This window comes from Saccopteryx leptura, chromosome 6, assembly GCF_036850995.1.
Source record: "Saccopteryx leptura isolate mSacLep1 chromosome 6, mSacLep1_pri_phased_curated, whole genome shotgun sequence".
NCBI lineage: Eukaryota > Metazoa > Chordata > Mammalia > Chiroptera > Emballonuridae > Saccopteryx > Saccopteryx leptura.
In genome coordinates this window covers 113,215,185-113,228,389 of record NC_089508.1, presented here as the reverse complement: position 1 = coordinate 113,228,389, position 13,205 = coordinate 113,215,185, and the positions used below count along the sequence as shown (strand labels likewise).

General features: G+C 40.4%; 1 protein-coding gene and 1 pseudogene across 1 annotated transcript in view; one reads left to right on the top strand and one right to left on the bottom strand.

Moving 5' to 3' along the window:
• The window catches only part of MDGA2 (MAM domain containing glycosylphosphatidylinositol anchor 2), a 1,032,651-nt gene that overhangs the window by 524,487 nt on the left and 494,959 nt on the right, over positions 1-13,205 (bottom strand). The window lies entirely within an intron of this gene.
• Positions 11,832-13,205, top strand: part of LOC136375953 (lupus La protein homolog pseudogene) — a 54,957-nt pseudogene continuing 53,583 nt past the window's right edge.

Sequence of the window (13,205 nt, the reverse complement as noted above, 5' to 3'; positions counted from 1 at the left end):
GCAATCAATGAACAACTAAGGTGCTGCAACAAAGAATTGATGCTTCTTAACTCTCTCCCTTCCGGTCTGTCTGTCTCTCTCTCTCTGTCACCAAAAAAAAAAAAAAAAGATACAATGACAATATACATAAGCAAGTCATGTCTCAAAATAGAACAATAAAAATAATCACTATTGTAAGGTATTTTTCCTCACCAAATGTAAGGTATTTTTCCCCGCCGAGAAGGAAGGAAGGGGCCAGAGCCACGAAGTGTGGAATAGTAAAAGGCTTTATTGAGTACAGCACATCCCGCCCAGCGAGGTTCCCTGGCCCCGAAGAAAGAAAGATGGAGGAGATGGAGGCCAGGGAAGTTGCAAGGATTAAACTGCGTGGGAGATATTTAAAGGGGTCCTCTAGGGAAGTTGGGCTACTATGACGTGGTGAAATCTCACTGGCTGGCAGATGGTCACTGTTTTCCAAAGGGTTCCTGTGAAGCCTCTTTTGGCGCACTTGGTTGTGGGCGGTCCTAGCCAAAGTTCGCAGGTCTGGGTTCCCCACATGACCATCCCCCATTATTCACCGACCTTACATTCTGACCTTTTGTGTTAAATAGAAAAGGGGTGCCGTTTATTCGTCTGGCCACTTCCTGCTGATTAGGGGTGTCATGAGGAAGGGGAGATTGGAAGGTGGTGGTTTTGAGGGGTGTCAGGAGGAACATCTGTGTGTCCGTGATTGGAGAAACTTTGCAGATGCGGTCCTGTAAGGATTAAAAATAAAAGGAGTAATAGGGGGATTTGTAGGGTCCAGCCTTTTGCTGAGCTGGAGATGAATGGAGTCCAGTGGCTCTGACTGCCAGTGGTCCTGTAAGGAGGCAAGCTTGAGGCAAAACTGCAAGTCAGGAGTGGCATAAAAAGGGGAAAGGAAGGGGTCCCATCCATTCTTATAACCGAGACCTGTGAGGGAATTAGAGGTCCAGAACAGAGAAGGTAGTCCCCGTGTCCACAAGAAATGAGATGGACTTACCCACTTATTGCAGCATATCCTGGGTTCTCCAAGTCCAGGCTGTGTCCTAGGAGTTCGAGCGATGCGCCCACCTAACTGGATTGGCCTTCCATTTGGGCGGCTTGTCCTCCACATAGAGGTGCTGAGGAAAAACCTGTTTCCCAAAGGGACAATCACTCTGCCAGTGACCAGGCTGTTTGCAGTCAGGGCAGGGCTCAGTGGTCAGCCGCTGGCAGGGGCCCTCCTGGGACCAGTGGTCCTGCTTGCCACACTTAAAGCAAGCTGCTGGTGGGGTTTCTCTTTGTGGCTTTGATTTGGATCAGGCACTTCCTGTGCCTTGCCTCTGTTGTTCCACTGGCCTCAGGGCTGCCACAAGAGCTGAGGTTTGGAGCATTACCTTCTGCTATATGCAATGCAGGCCTGGTGAATAGCCTTGGCCTGTTTCTACTAGTTGGGACCATTAAAAACTTTAAATGTCATGTTCACAGGTCCAGGATAGGGTTTTGGGGAGGTTGAGAATAAAAGGAGGGGGGCTCGTGTGGAGCCCAGCACCCAGATCCTGCAGGAAATGCTGGAGCCAAAGGCAGGACAGGGCCAGAACTTCCTGCAAGAAAATTGGGGTTGGACGTCCTGAAATTCAGTGTAAGAGCTAATGCCAGGCTGAGAATGGCCTGACAGAGGAGGGGTTTAAGAACACAGTGGAGAAGGGAAGGGCCCCTGACCAGCAGGGGAGGAGAAAGAGAGATGGTAGTGGTGAATAAGAAACAGGATTTTGCAAAGGGAGGGGAGGGGGCTCTCAGAGGGAAGAGACCCAAGCACAAAAGAGGTCTGCAGAGGGACCAGAGAAAAGTCCTGAGTGGGGGCGCCCCCGGCAGTCAGGCAGGAGGGAAAGAGGGTTAGGAGTCCGCGGAGAAGGAAAGATTAGGAGTGAAGGTTTTAGGTGAGGTTTCTCTGGCCAGAAAAAGGCCTGTGCAGTGGAACAGGTGGCACAGAGATTAAGGACGGGTGCGTGAATAATTAGAAGCCGTGTATGTAAGAGATCTCCAATCAGTTCCCAGCTTTTTTGGCAATAGTTAAATTGGTGAGGGTGTTAACACTGAAAGTCCCTTCAGGAGGCTAATTCAGTGGGTTCTGTGGCCTGGCCACAGCGGAGAAGGAGAACCGTTTCTTCTTCTTTTGAGAGGGAGATACCTGTGCCCCCACAGCCGCCCTCAGTCCTTGGAGTGGTAAGATTTGAGTATTAGCGTTCTAAATCTCAAAGTCTGGCCATGGACGGAAAAGGTAAAGTGGATATGCTTGGGACGTCTCCGCAAGCACACACTCACTCAGAACGGAAAAAACTTCCCTGATGTAGCTACGGTTTCAGACAGGGAGTCTCGGAAGAAAGAACTCAAGGGTGGCTGGAGGCAGGGGACTTACCACACCATGTGCCAAAGTGGGTGGAAGGTCGGAGATCCTGGTTCTTTCTCGGAGGGGATGAGGAAGAGGAGCAGTCCTTGTGGACTTCAACTCCTCCCGGGTTTTCGGCCAAAATGTAAGGTATTTTTCCCCGCCGAGAAGGAAGGAAGGGGCCAGAGCCACGAAGTGTGGAATAACAAAAGGCTTTATTGAGTACAGAGCACGCATCCCACTCGGCGAGGTTCCCTGGCCTCAAAGAAAGAAAGATGGAGGAGATGGAGGCCAGGGAAGTTGCAAGGATTAAACCATGTGGGAGATATTTAAAGGGGTCCTCTAGGGAAGTTCGGCTAATATGACGTGGTGAAATCTCACTGGCTGGCAGATGGTTGCTTTTTTCCAAAGGGTTCCTGTGAAGCCTCTTTTGGCGCGCTTGGTTGTGGGTGGTCCTAGCCAATGTTTGCGGGTCTGGGTTCCCCACGTGACCATCCCCCATTATCCACCAACCTTACAACTATTTTTCACATTATTTTAATGAGTTAGCTACGTATTCTTTCATAATCTAGTGAGCTAGTTATAACACTAAAGGGTTAAAATTATTTATGGACAAAATATGTAGGATTAAGAAAACTTAATCTGCCAGACTGGGTATTCATCTAGCCAAAAAGGAGAACCAGAGAAATGTGGACATAACAAAATCACTCACCCTCTAGCTTAACATACAGTGTGTCCGTAATGTCATGGTGCACTTTTGACCAGTCACAAGAAAGCAACAAAAGACAATAGAAATGTGAAATCTGCACCAAATAAAAGGAGAACCCTCCCAGTTTCTGTAGGATGATATGGCAGCATGTGCACATGTGCAGATGATGACGTAACACCATGTATACAGCAGAGCAGCCCACGGCCATGCCAGTCGAGATGTGGATGATACAGAGGTAAGTTCAGTGTGTGCTGTGGCTTGCTATATTCGAATCGTGACCAAAGTGGCCTGACCTGTGGTGGCGCAGTAGATAAAGCGTTGACCTGGAACACTGAGGTTGTCGGTTCAAAACCCTGGGCTCGCCCAGTCAAGGCACATATGGGAGTTGATGCTTCCTGCTCCTCCCCCCCTTCTCTCTGTCTCTTTCTCTCCTCTCTCTAAAATGAATAAATAAAATAATAATAAAAAACCCAAAGTGCAACATGAATATCGGCGTGTTTATAACGAAGCACCACCACATAGGAATAACATTACTTGGTGGGATAAGCAGTTGAAGGAAACCGGCAGTTTGGTGGAGAAACCCCGTTCTGGTAGGCCATCAGTCAGTGACGAGTCTGTAGAGGCTATATGGGATAGCTATCTAAGAAGCCCTAAAAAATCTGGGCGTGAGCCAGAGAGTGAACTGCACTAAATAGGTATGAAACTGGGAGAGTTTTCCTTTTATTTGGTGCAGATTTCACATTTCTATTGTCTTTTATTGCTTTCCTGTGGCCGGTCAAAAGTGCACCATGACTTTACGGACACACTATATATTAATCAATTTACAGATATTCTTATGATAACTGTATTTGTTAGATAATATGTCAACTAGATTCAGAAATATATCATTTGCATTGTTTGTATTGGTTTAGAACAGTGATTTTCAACCCTTTTCATCTCATAGCACACATAAACTAATTACTAAAAGTCTGCAGTGCTACAAAAAATGTATTATATTTTTTGCCAATCTGACAAAAAAATTGTATAATTCTGATTCATTCATACTGGATGACTACTGTTGTGTTGGCTGCTGTCATTTTCTTTTTTTTAACAATTTAGGGAAAAGAAGTCCGTGCCCCTGACTAAATAGTCAGGTACTGCCTGTTTTAAACATTTTTGCCGCATACTACTGTGCCGTGGCAATTAGTTAAAAAGTGCTGGTTTACTTCCCTCAAAGATCTCTGTTGTGGGTGTTGATAGCCCTATTTTCTGCTGCTTTGCTTAATATATAGTGTTTCCTTTATCCCTCCTACCTCAATGCCCCACTCATATTTCAGGCTGGGACCTACTCCTAATTTAGAGCTCTCTTTCCTCCTTTTGCCAACTTGTATTATGAATTTACCTTTGCCACCCAGCTTAGTGTATCCCAAGGTTCTCTTTACCAGGCCACAGTCGCAGAGCTCCAGGGAAAAGCAACCTGGTCTCAACTCTCCAGGCAGAGGAGAACAGAAGTTCCATATCCACGCATGCTGCAAATGGCTTTTTCCAGTCTACCTGAATCATTACCAGATAGAAGCAGCGGTCATTGGGACTTGGACATGAGCTGCAAAGTATAGAATGGTGACAACAATTCCAGTGCCATGCAGACTTTTCCTGTGGGAAAATTTCCTGGACTCTTTCTCCCTGTGACAGCTCCTAACAGACTGAACTGGGGTTGGGTTGCATTTTTCAGGGATTTGGCATGGTGATGGAGCCAACTTGGACTTGGGGAACATGTTAAGGACACTACTCTTTTAGGGATTCTTGTTGTATTGGCCAAGAGTTTGCTTAAAGGCTTTTAATCACTGTAAAAAATAGAGGACTGGATGAAGAAGATGGGGCACATATACACCATGGTATATTATTCAGCTAGGAGAAATGGTGACATTGGATCACTTATAGAGGAATGGTGGAGTCCTGGTAGCATTGTGCGGGGTGAAATAAGCGAATCAGAAAAAAACAGGAACTTCAGGATTCCATACATTGGTGGGACATAAAAGCAAGACTAAGAGGCATGGACAGGAGTGTGGTGGCTATGGGGGTGGGGGGAAGGAAGGAGGGAGAGGAGGAGGGGGAGGGGTACAGAGAGAGCTGGATGGAGGGTGGTGGAGGATGATCTCTCTTCGAGTGATGGGTATGCAACAGAACTAAATGACAAGATAACCTGGAAATGTTTTCTTTGAATGTATGTACCCTGATTTATTGATGTCACCCCATTAAAATAAAAATTTATTTATATAAAAAAAAAAAGTGCTGGTTTAGAATATAAGACCTTAAGATCTCCCAATAGTGTACTCAAACATTTTAATAAGTCATACTACTACTTTCTTTCAAAAGAAAGAAAGAAAAAATTTAATCTGTTAACACACTGTGCTTTCCTTGCAAATTGAAACATAACATCATCATCCTATTTTGGTGATAAAACATCAGTGTTAATGGCAGAACAGTTTGAAAGTGACAACCCGAATCAAAAGCTAAATGTGTACCAAAAGGCTAAACATATCTGGATGTTAGAATACAGGAAGAATCAGCAAAAGGATGAGCAGAAGGACAAGGTGAGAGTGACGTGTCAATAAAGGAAAATAATACATTTATGTGTGACAGGTTATATATACTGTTCACAAAAAAGTAGGGGATATTTTATTACTTCATATTCATTTCTGAAATATCCCCTAATTTTTGTGAGCAGTATATTTTAATTTTGCAAGAAAACACTTCTAACTGGAATACCGTATGAAAAACAAAAATGTCTGAAATAGGAAAAATCTAACATATGGTCAATATGTCAGCTCTATTTTATGAAATTGAGAAAATAACTTGCTTTTCAGCTCAGCCACCTGTGAGTAATTTCATAAATATTAAATTAGAATCTCTTCTATTTACAAAACAATTAATGAATGAAAAACTCATATTGGCACAGTATAGTCCTACTGTCTAAGAAATATGATGTCTGGTATTTCCAAGTGGTTTGATTGTGTGTGTCTTGTTCCTCATACATAAATGATTGAAAATAATGAGTGATATAGCAAATGGCTAATGTTTTATTCTTTACTCATTCATTCATTCAGCAAGATGTGTTAGTCATGTGAAATGGTTCTTTCATTACCAAGCTATAAAGATGCAAGGGAGAACAGGATTCCAATCTGCCTTTAGGGAGCATACATTTTTACGACAAAGACAAGAATGAAAAGAGGTAATTATTATTATACGATGGGACAATTGCTAATAGAGATGGAAAGAAATTAGCAAAGGGGCTAGGATAAGAACAAAGCATGTGTAAAGTCTCAATAAAAAAAGAAAACTAACAATTGTATTTTCTGTGACTTCTTTTTTTTTACCATCTTAACCATTTTTAATTGCACAGTTCCGTGGTGTTACATATATTCACATTGTTGTGCAACAGATCTCCAGAACTTTGTCAGCCTGCAAAACTGAAATTCATTCCAACTAAGCAATTTCCCATCTCTACCTTTTCCTGGTTTCTGATAATCGCCATTCTATTATGTGATTCTATGAATTTGATTCCTTTAGATACCTCGTATAAGTGGAACCATACAGTATTCATCTTTTTGTGACTGGCTTATTTCACTTAGTATAATATCCTGAAGTCTTATCCATGTAGTTGCATGTGACAAGCTTTCTTTTCTTTTTTTAGGATTGAATAATATTTCAGTGGACATATACCACATTTTGTTTATCCTTCCACCTATTGATTGACACTCGGGTTCTTTCACTTCTTGGCTATTGTAAACGAAGCTGCTATACACATAGATGTGCAAATAGCTCTCTGAGATTCTACTTTAAATTAATTTGGATATATACTCAGATGCGGGCTTCCTGAATCACACAGTAATTCTATTTTAATTTTTTGAGGAATCTTCATACTGTTTTCCACAGCAATGTATCATTTTAAATTCCTATCAGATCTCTCAGATCTCATCTCTTACACTTAATAGCTCACACTAGTCCAATCACACTGACTTTCCTCATTAACAACTGGTGTTATCTTGTCTTTGCTGATTCTTCTTCCAGAAATGTTTTGCCACACATTTATACCTTTCAGTATTTACTTAAATATCAGCTTTTCATAGAAATTTTCCCAAAATATTTTGTTGAACTTTAAATTGTCCCAGACTACCTCTTTCAGGTCTCCCCCTGTATATTCCTATATTTTACTTATATATTTGTCTGTGCCCCCTTACCAGAATGTCCATGAAAAGGGGAACTTTTCATCATTTCATTCACTGTTGGTTTGTTCAGTGCCTGCAATTTTGCCTGGTACATAGAGTTGTTCAATATAATTTTTGTAATGGCTGAACCCAAAAGCGATACCCAGTTATCTAAAATAACTGCATAATTAATCCTTTACAATTCCTCAAGAGCTTCACTAAGAAACAGCCAGATAGCCTGATAAGAGAAGGAGAGGAAACTTGGAACCAGAACAGGAAACTGAAATCTTATCAGAGCAATGGCTTCCCAAAGAGCGTTAAGTAGAATTGTGGCTCTCAAAGATTTATTATCCATGTATCTCTTAAAAGACTTTTGAAAATCCAGGTAACTCTCACATATTGTTAGATTAACATCTAACATTTTTCTTATAAATTCATCCACAAAGTAGCACTTTAACTATTGACATTAGAAACTAACATGGTTGCACCATTCTTTTAAGTGAATCCATGAAATGTAAAGATACTAAAATTATTAAATTGCACATATTAAAAAGGTGGCTTTTATAGTATGTGAATTATATTTTAATTTCAAAATGTTTAATATAAAAAAGAAAAGAAAAGATATATGCCTGGCCTGCACCCAAAGTTAAAATCTGCCCACATAAATCCAGTTCTGACCTGAGATTAAATAAATTCACCCACAGCTAAAAGTGAGCATTTATGTTTATGTTATTTCTACCTTTCTAATAATTGTTTAATAACAACAATATATTTGATAATTTATTTTTAACAAGACCTATTATTGTAGATGAGATGGAAAATGTTTTGTAACATATTTTTGCTTATTAAAAGACTGTTATTTATCTAAAAAATAAATCCATGGAATACACAACAATTTGATACTCAATACCATCTATTAAAAATACAAAAACAGCCTGACTAATGCTGGTGCAAAAGATAGAGCATCGACACAGGATGTTGAGGTACCAAGTTTGAAACCCTGAGGTCAACAGTTTGAGCACAGGCTCATCCCGCTTAGGCACAGGCTCACCAGATTGAGCACAGGGTCGCTAGCTTGAGCATGGGATCATAGACATAACCCCGTGGTTGCTGGCTTGAGCTCAAAGGTCACTGGCAGGAAGCCCATGGTTGTTGGCTTGAGTCCAAGGTTGCTGGCTTGAGAAAGCGGTCACTGGCTCAGCTGGAGCCTCCTGGTCAAGGCACATATGAGAAAGCAATCAATGAACAACTAACATGTCACAATGAAGAATTGATGCTTCTTATTTCTCTCCCTTCCAGTCTGTCTGTCTGTCTGTCTCTCTCTCTCCCACTAAAAAATAAATAAGTAAATAAATAAATAATAAAATGGTCTCCTTTAATACTCAGAAATGTTATATCATTTATTTTTCTCCTTGAATCATGCTCAGTCCACTTTTCTCCACAGAATTTTATCTTGAGGTAATATGTTTAAATGCTTGCATTTACTGATCTATATCTATATCACCTGGGGGGGGCATGTGAGTATATTTGAGGCTGAGATAGAAGTTCTTTGAGTCATCACTAAAAGGATATTTGTACATAATCAATATAAACAACATAAACATGTCACATTTTTAAAAACTGTTTATTGGAAATGCATCTCTTCCAGATGGATGGGGCTGTTTTTCCCCCAATTAATTCATGTATACTGAATGATCATAACTTGTTGCTAGAATAAAACTAAGTGTTTACATCACTCATTTCTAGTCTTCATTTTCCTTAAAAACTGAGAAACACGGGAATTTTAATTATTTGAAATTCTTCCAAGCTTTGGGAAGACTATCATATAGCGGCATTCTACAAAATCAGAAATTATTGCCAGTAACCTGTCAACTGACAACTCCATTAAGCTCCTCTTCAATTTTGTTTGAAAGCTAAAGCTAAAAAGAATTGAAAATCATTGTAGTTGCAAAAGGACTTGTCACCCAAACATGTCACTCACTTTTTCAACAACAAAAAACTTCTGTGTGTTTGATAACCTGCATGTGTTTTTCGCCTTGAGGTGAAACAACAACAAAAAATTAAGGCTGTTAATGATTTGGTGGGGTTTTTTTCTTTTTTAATGAAAGGTTAAGAGTGATTATCATGGGTGGAGGAAAAGAACTTAAATCCCACCCACCCTTTCTCACCACCCTTTCTCAAGCATGTCAATTTTAGGAAAGTACACACATACAGACTGAAAATATTAAGGTTTATTTCCATAACACCATGCCTCTACTCACACATATAGGCCTTTGTGTGAAGGCTGTCCCTTAAAAAGTGGGGAGGGGGGCATAAGTGAGAGTTCTAAAATGTTTAACAAGGGAGGCATGTTTTATGAATGTTGCTTTTTTTTTCCCCTCATAAGAGATTCACAATAGTAACTGTTCTCTGGTGAGGAGAATGGTTTGGTTTGTTTAAATTCAGGCTTTCTAAGTTCTATTTCAACACAGAACTCTTTTCCTCATAGCAATATTTGACAAGTAACAGAATTAATAATTCATTGGTAATGTTTAACAGTGTTCTGAATGTTGCTACTGAATGCCATAGAAGTAGGGGCTTTGAGAAGAAAAACAAATTTAGAAAATAAGGGCTTGTCATAGGAAAGTGAATTCTGACAACTGAGGAATCTGAGAGGGACAGAGAAGCAGAGGGCCAGGAGCTGAGGAGGGCAATGCACATTCGGACAGAAAAGACTCTAGTTCAGGAAACACGGGGGAAGGGAGAGGACTCACTGTCACCACCAAGCCATTATGTAAGAGACTGACAAGACTCTCTCACATCTAGGACACTTCATACATATTCAACAGATAAGCTGTTGCTGATAATAGAGTGTTCTTTCTTCTGGAAGGTGGGGGTAGGATCCTAGACAGAAAATAACTGCATCTCCAGAGATAAAGGGAGAAAATTCTTTCAGCCTCAACTAGTGTGAGCTAGAAAAAGGTAATTTAGGGGGGAAAAAGATACTATAGCCCCAAACATAATTCTAAGTGGAAGGCTGAACTACATAGAGAGAAAGATTAAAAAGCTCAGATGAGAACAATGAGTTACTTAAATAAATGCAATATGAATTAATATCTCAGATAAGGGGTAATTTAAGTGTTATTCATAGGGTCAACTTTTTCTTGAAGACTGCGTACAACTACACTTAAGTTTTGCATGCTCATTCAGTGCAGTGCACATATTCCTAGGAAAAGAATGACCCAAGAGATGTGAAAGAGGATAGTCAGATTTTAAGCAGGAGGTAAAACCTTTACTAAGCCCCTAGATAGGAAGAACTAAGTCATCCAAGATACAGGGCATAGGATATGTCTAGGAATCTGTTGGGCAGATAAATTATATTATGCTCACTTTGTTAAAGATGGTGCTGCCCACGTAGAAGCCTATCACCCAGGTGATATTAGTTGCCCTTCTTGCTTGGAATGGGCATTATTATATTAATGTGTGTTGGGGTGGGCAGGATCCTTGTAGTCTGGGGCTTGGTTTTAGGACTAAGCCTTTCCTACCCTTTTTGATGTGGGCTGGTGTAATCCTATCATGCCTCAGATAAGTGACTTTGTATTAGAGACTTCCTTATTTTGTATATTGGATTAAAGGTTTGATTTCTGCACTATAAAGTGGGGCAGACCGGGAGCTTGCTCTCTCGGTTCCTGAGATGAACATTAGAGCAGAGAGCAGGTTGGAGAGCGGAGAAGGGCCACGTGGAGGAGGCCAGAGAAGCAGCCAAGATGGCGGAGTGTTGAAGGAGAAGCCAGCTTGTGCAGAGTTTGTGCAGGGAGAAGGAAGGAGATGGGGAACAGAGGTGAATAAGGCTGGTGAGCTAGAAACCTTTGATTCTAGGAAACTTGGGTAAGTTAGTAGCTTTGTGAGCACTGAATGAGTGGGTTTTGGAGCCCAGTGTGTATTTTTACTTGCCCGCAGGTGCAAGCTAGGATTAAAGATGATAGCCCACCAGTTCTTGGCTCCGTTGTTTCATTACCATCTGTCAGAATCCAATGCAAACCTGCATGGGCCAGGCGGCTGTGATGGTGTCTGTGGCTACTGGATTTACAAAATCATTTCCTGAAAGGTTTTCTTGAATGTGCCTAATTTCCCCTCAATACTCAGAGTGTAATTCTTTTTTGTTTAGATTTTATTTATTGGTTTTTGGAGGGGGGAAAGAGAGAATAAGAGAGGGAGAGGGAGAATAAGGGGAGGAAGCAGGAAGCGTCTACTTATAGTAGTTGCTTCCTATATGTGCCTTGACCCGTCAAGCCCAGAGATTTGAACCGGCGACCTCAGCATTCCAGGTCGACACTTAATTTACTTCACTACCACAGGTCAGGCTCAGAGTACTATTTTTAAAACACTTTAAAAATACCATAGAAATCATTGCAAAGATAAGCCAAAGAGATAAACAGCATAGAAAAATACTGATAGTAAATAAACAATTTTAAAAAGTGTATTAGGCCAGCCGGTGGCGCTGGGAAGAGGAAATGCTGCAGTCATTCTTAATGATCCTCTGGCTGGGTTCGGCCCAGTTCTACAGGTTGGTACCTTAAAGATAGCCAAAATGGCCAAAAATGGTAAAGACAAAATGGCTATTTGGAAGCCAAAATTTGTTGTCAGATTGAGCATTATTTTGGAGATTCAATTTGGCACAGGACAAATTTTTAAAGGAACAAATCAAACTGGATGAAGGCTAGGTACCCCTGGAAATAATAATAAAGTTCAATAGGTTAAACCATTTAACAGACTGTAACGTAAGAGTGGGAGCACTAAGCAGAACAAAGGCAGATCTCACAGGAATAAGTAAAGCTAAAACTAAAAAATCAAAAGCTCTCCAAACAAAACCCTCCCTGAAGTGACTGATGAGTGTAAAAATGATATAAAAAAACAGGTCTGTTTGTATTAAAGGTTTCTCTACTGATGTAACCCCTGATGACAAAAAAGAATGGTTAGAGAGAACGGTCACTAAACATTCAGATGAGAAGAACATTGCACAGAGCATTAAAAGGTCAATATGCTGTGTTTGAGGGCGTTGGATCTGTCAAAAGGTTTGTGGAAACCCCTGGACAAAAGTACAAAGACACAGATCTGCTCATACTTTTCAAGGATTACTTTGAAAAAAGAAATTTCTTAAGAAAGAAAGCAAAATAAAGTGGAAGCTAAACTACAAGCTAAACAAAAGCAAGAAGAAAAACAAAAGTTAGCAGAGAATGCTGAAATGAAATTTCTAGAAGAAGAGATTGGCTGCTTGCTGAAATTTGAGGGTCCTAGATGATCAGACCTGCAGAGATTATCTGCACAGCCTTTCCTCAGATCATGGTCAAATAAAATGGATAAACTTTGTCAGCAGAGCACAAGAGAGAATAATTCTATTTAAAGAAAAAGTTAAGGAAGCACTGGAGAAAGCCAAAGATGCAAATAATGGTAACCTACAATGAAGAAACAAAGAAGTGATGCGGAAAGTACTAGCTGGAGGTGTGGGAAAGGAGCATTGAAAAAAATCACAGATCAACAGGAATCCCTGAACAAATGAAAGTCCAAATGTTGCAGATTTAAAGGAAGAGGAAACGGAAACCAAGCTGCCCAGACTGGGTCTGCTAAAGGAAAAGTACAGTTTTACAAAGCATTTAAAGTGATGATGCACATACTGAAAATGGTGCATCTGGGCCCCCAAAAGAGCAAGAAGACAAAGAAGAACCTGCATCAAAACAGCAGAAACAGAAAATGGTGACAGAGACCAGTAGTTCAGTGAACAAATTATTTATTTATTTATTTAGGTTTTCGGTTGCTTTTTCTTTGGAGTCTTTTACAAAGAAAACCAAATTAGATCCACTTCACTGTCCACATATAAAATTTTATTTTTGTTGTTTAACTTGTCTTTTTTTGTTATCCAAATGAGGATTTGTTTTTTTCTTTCTTTGTTTCTTTTCTTCTT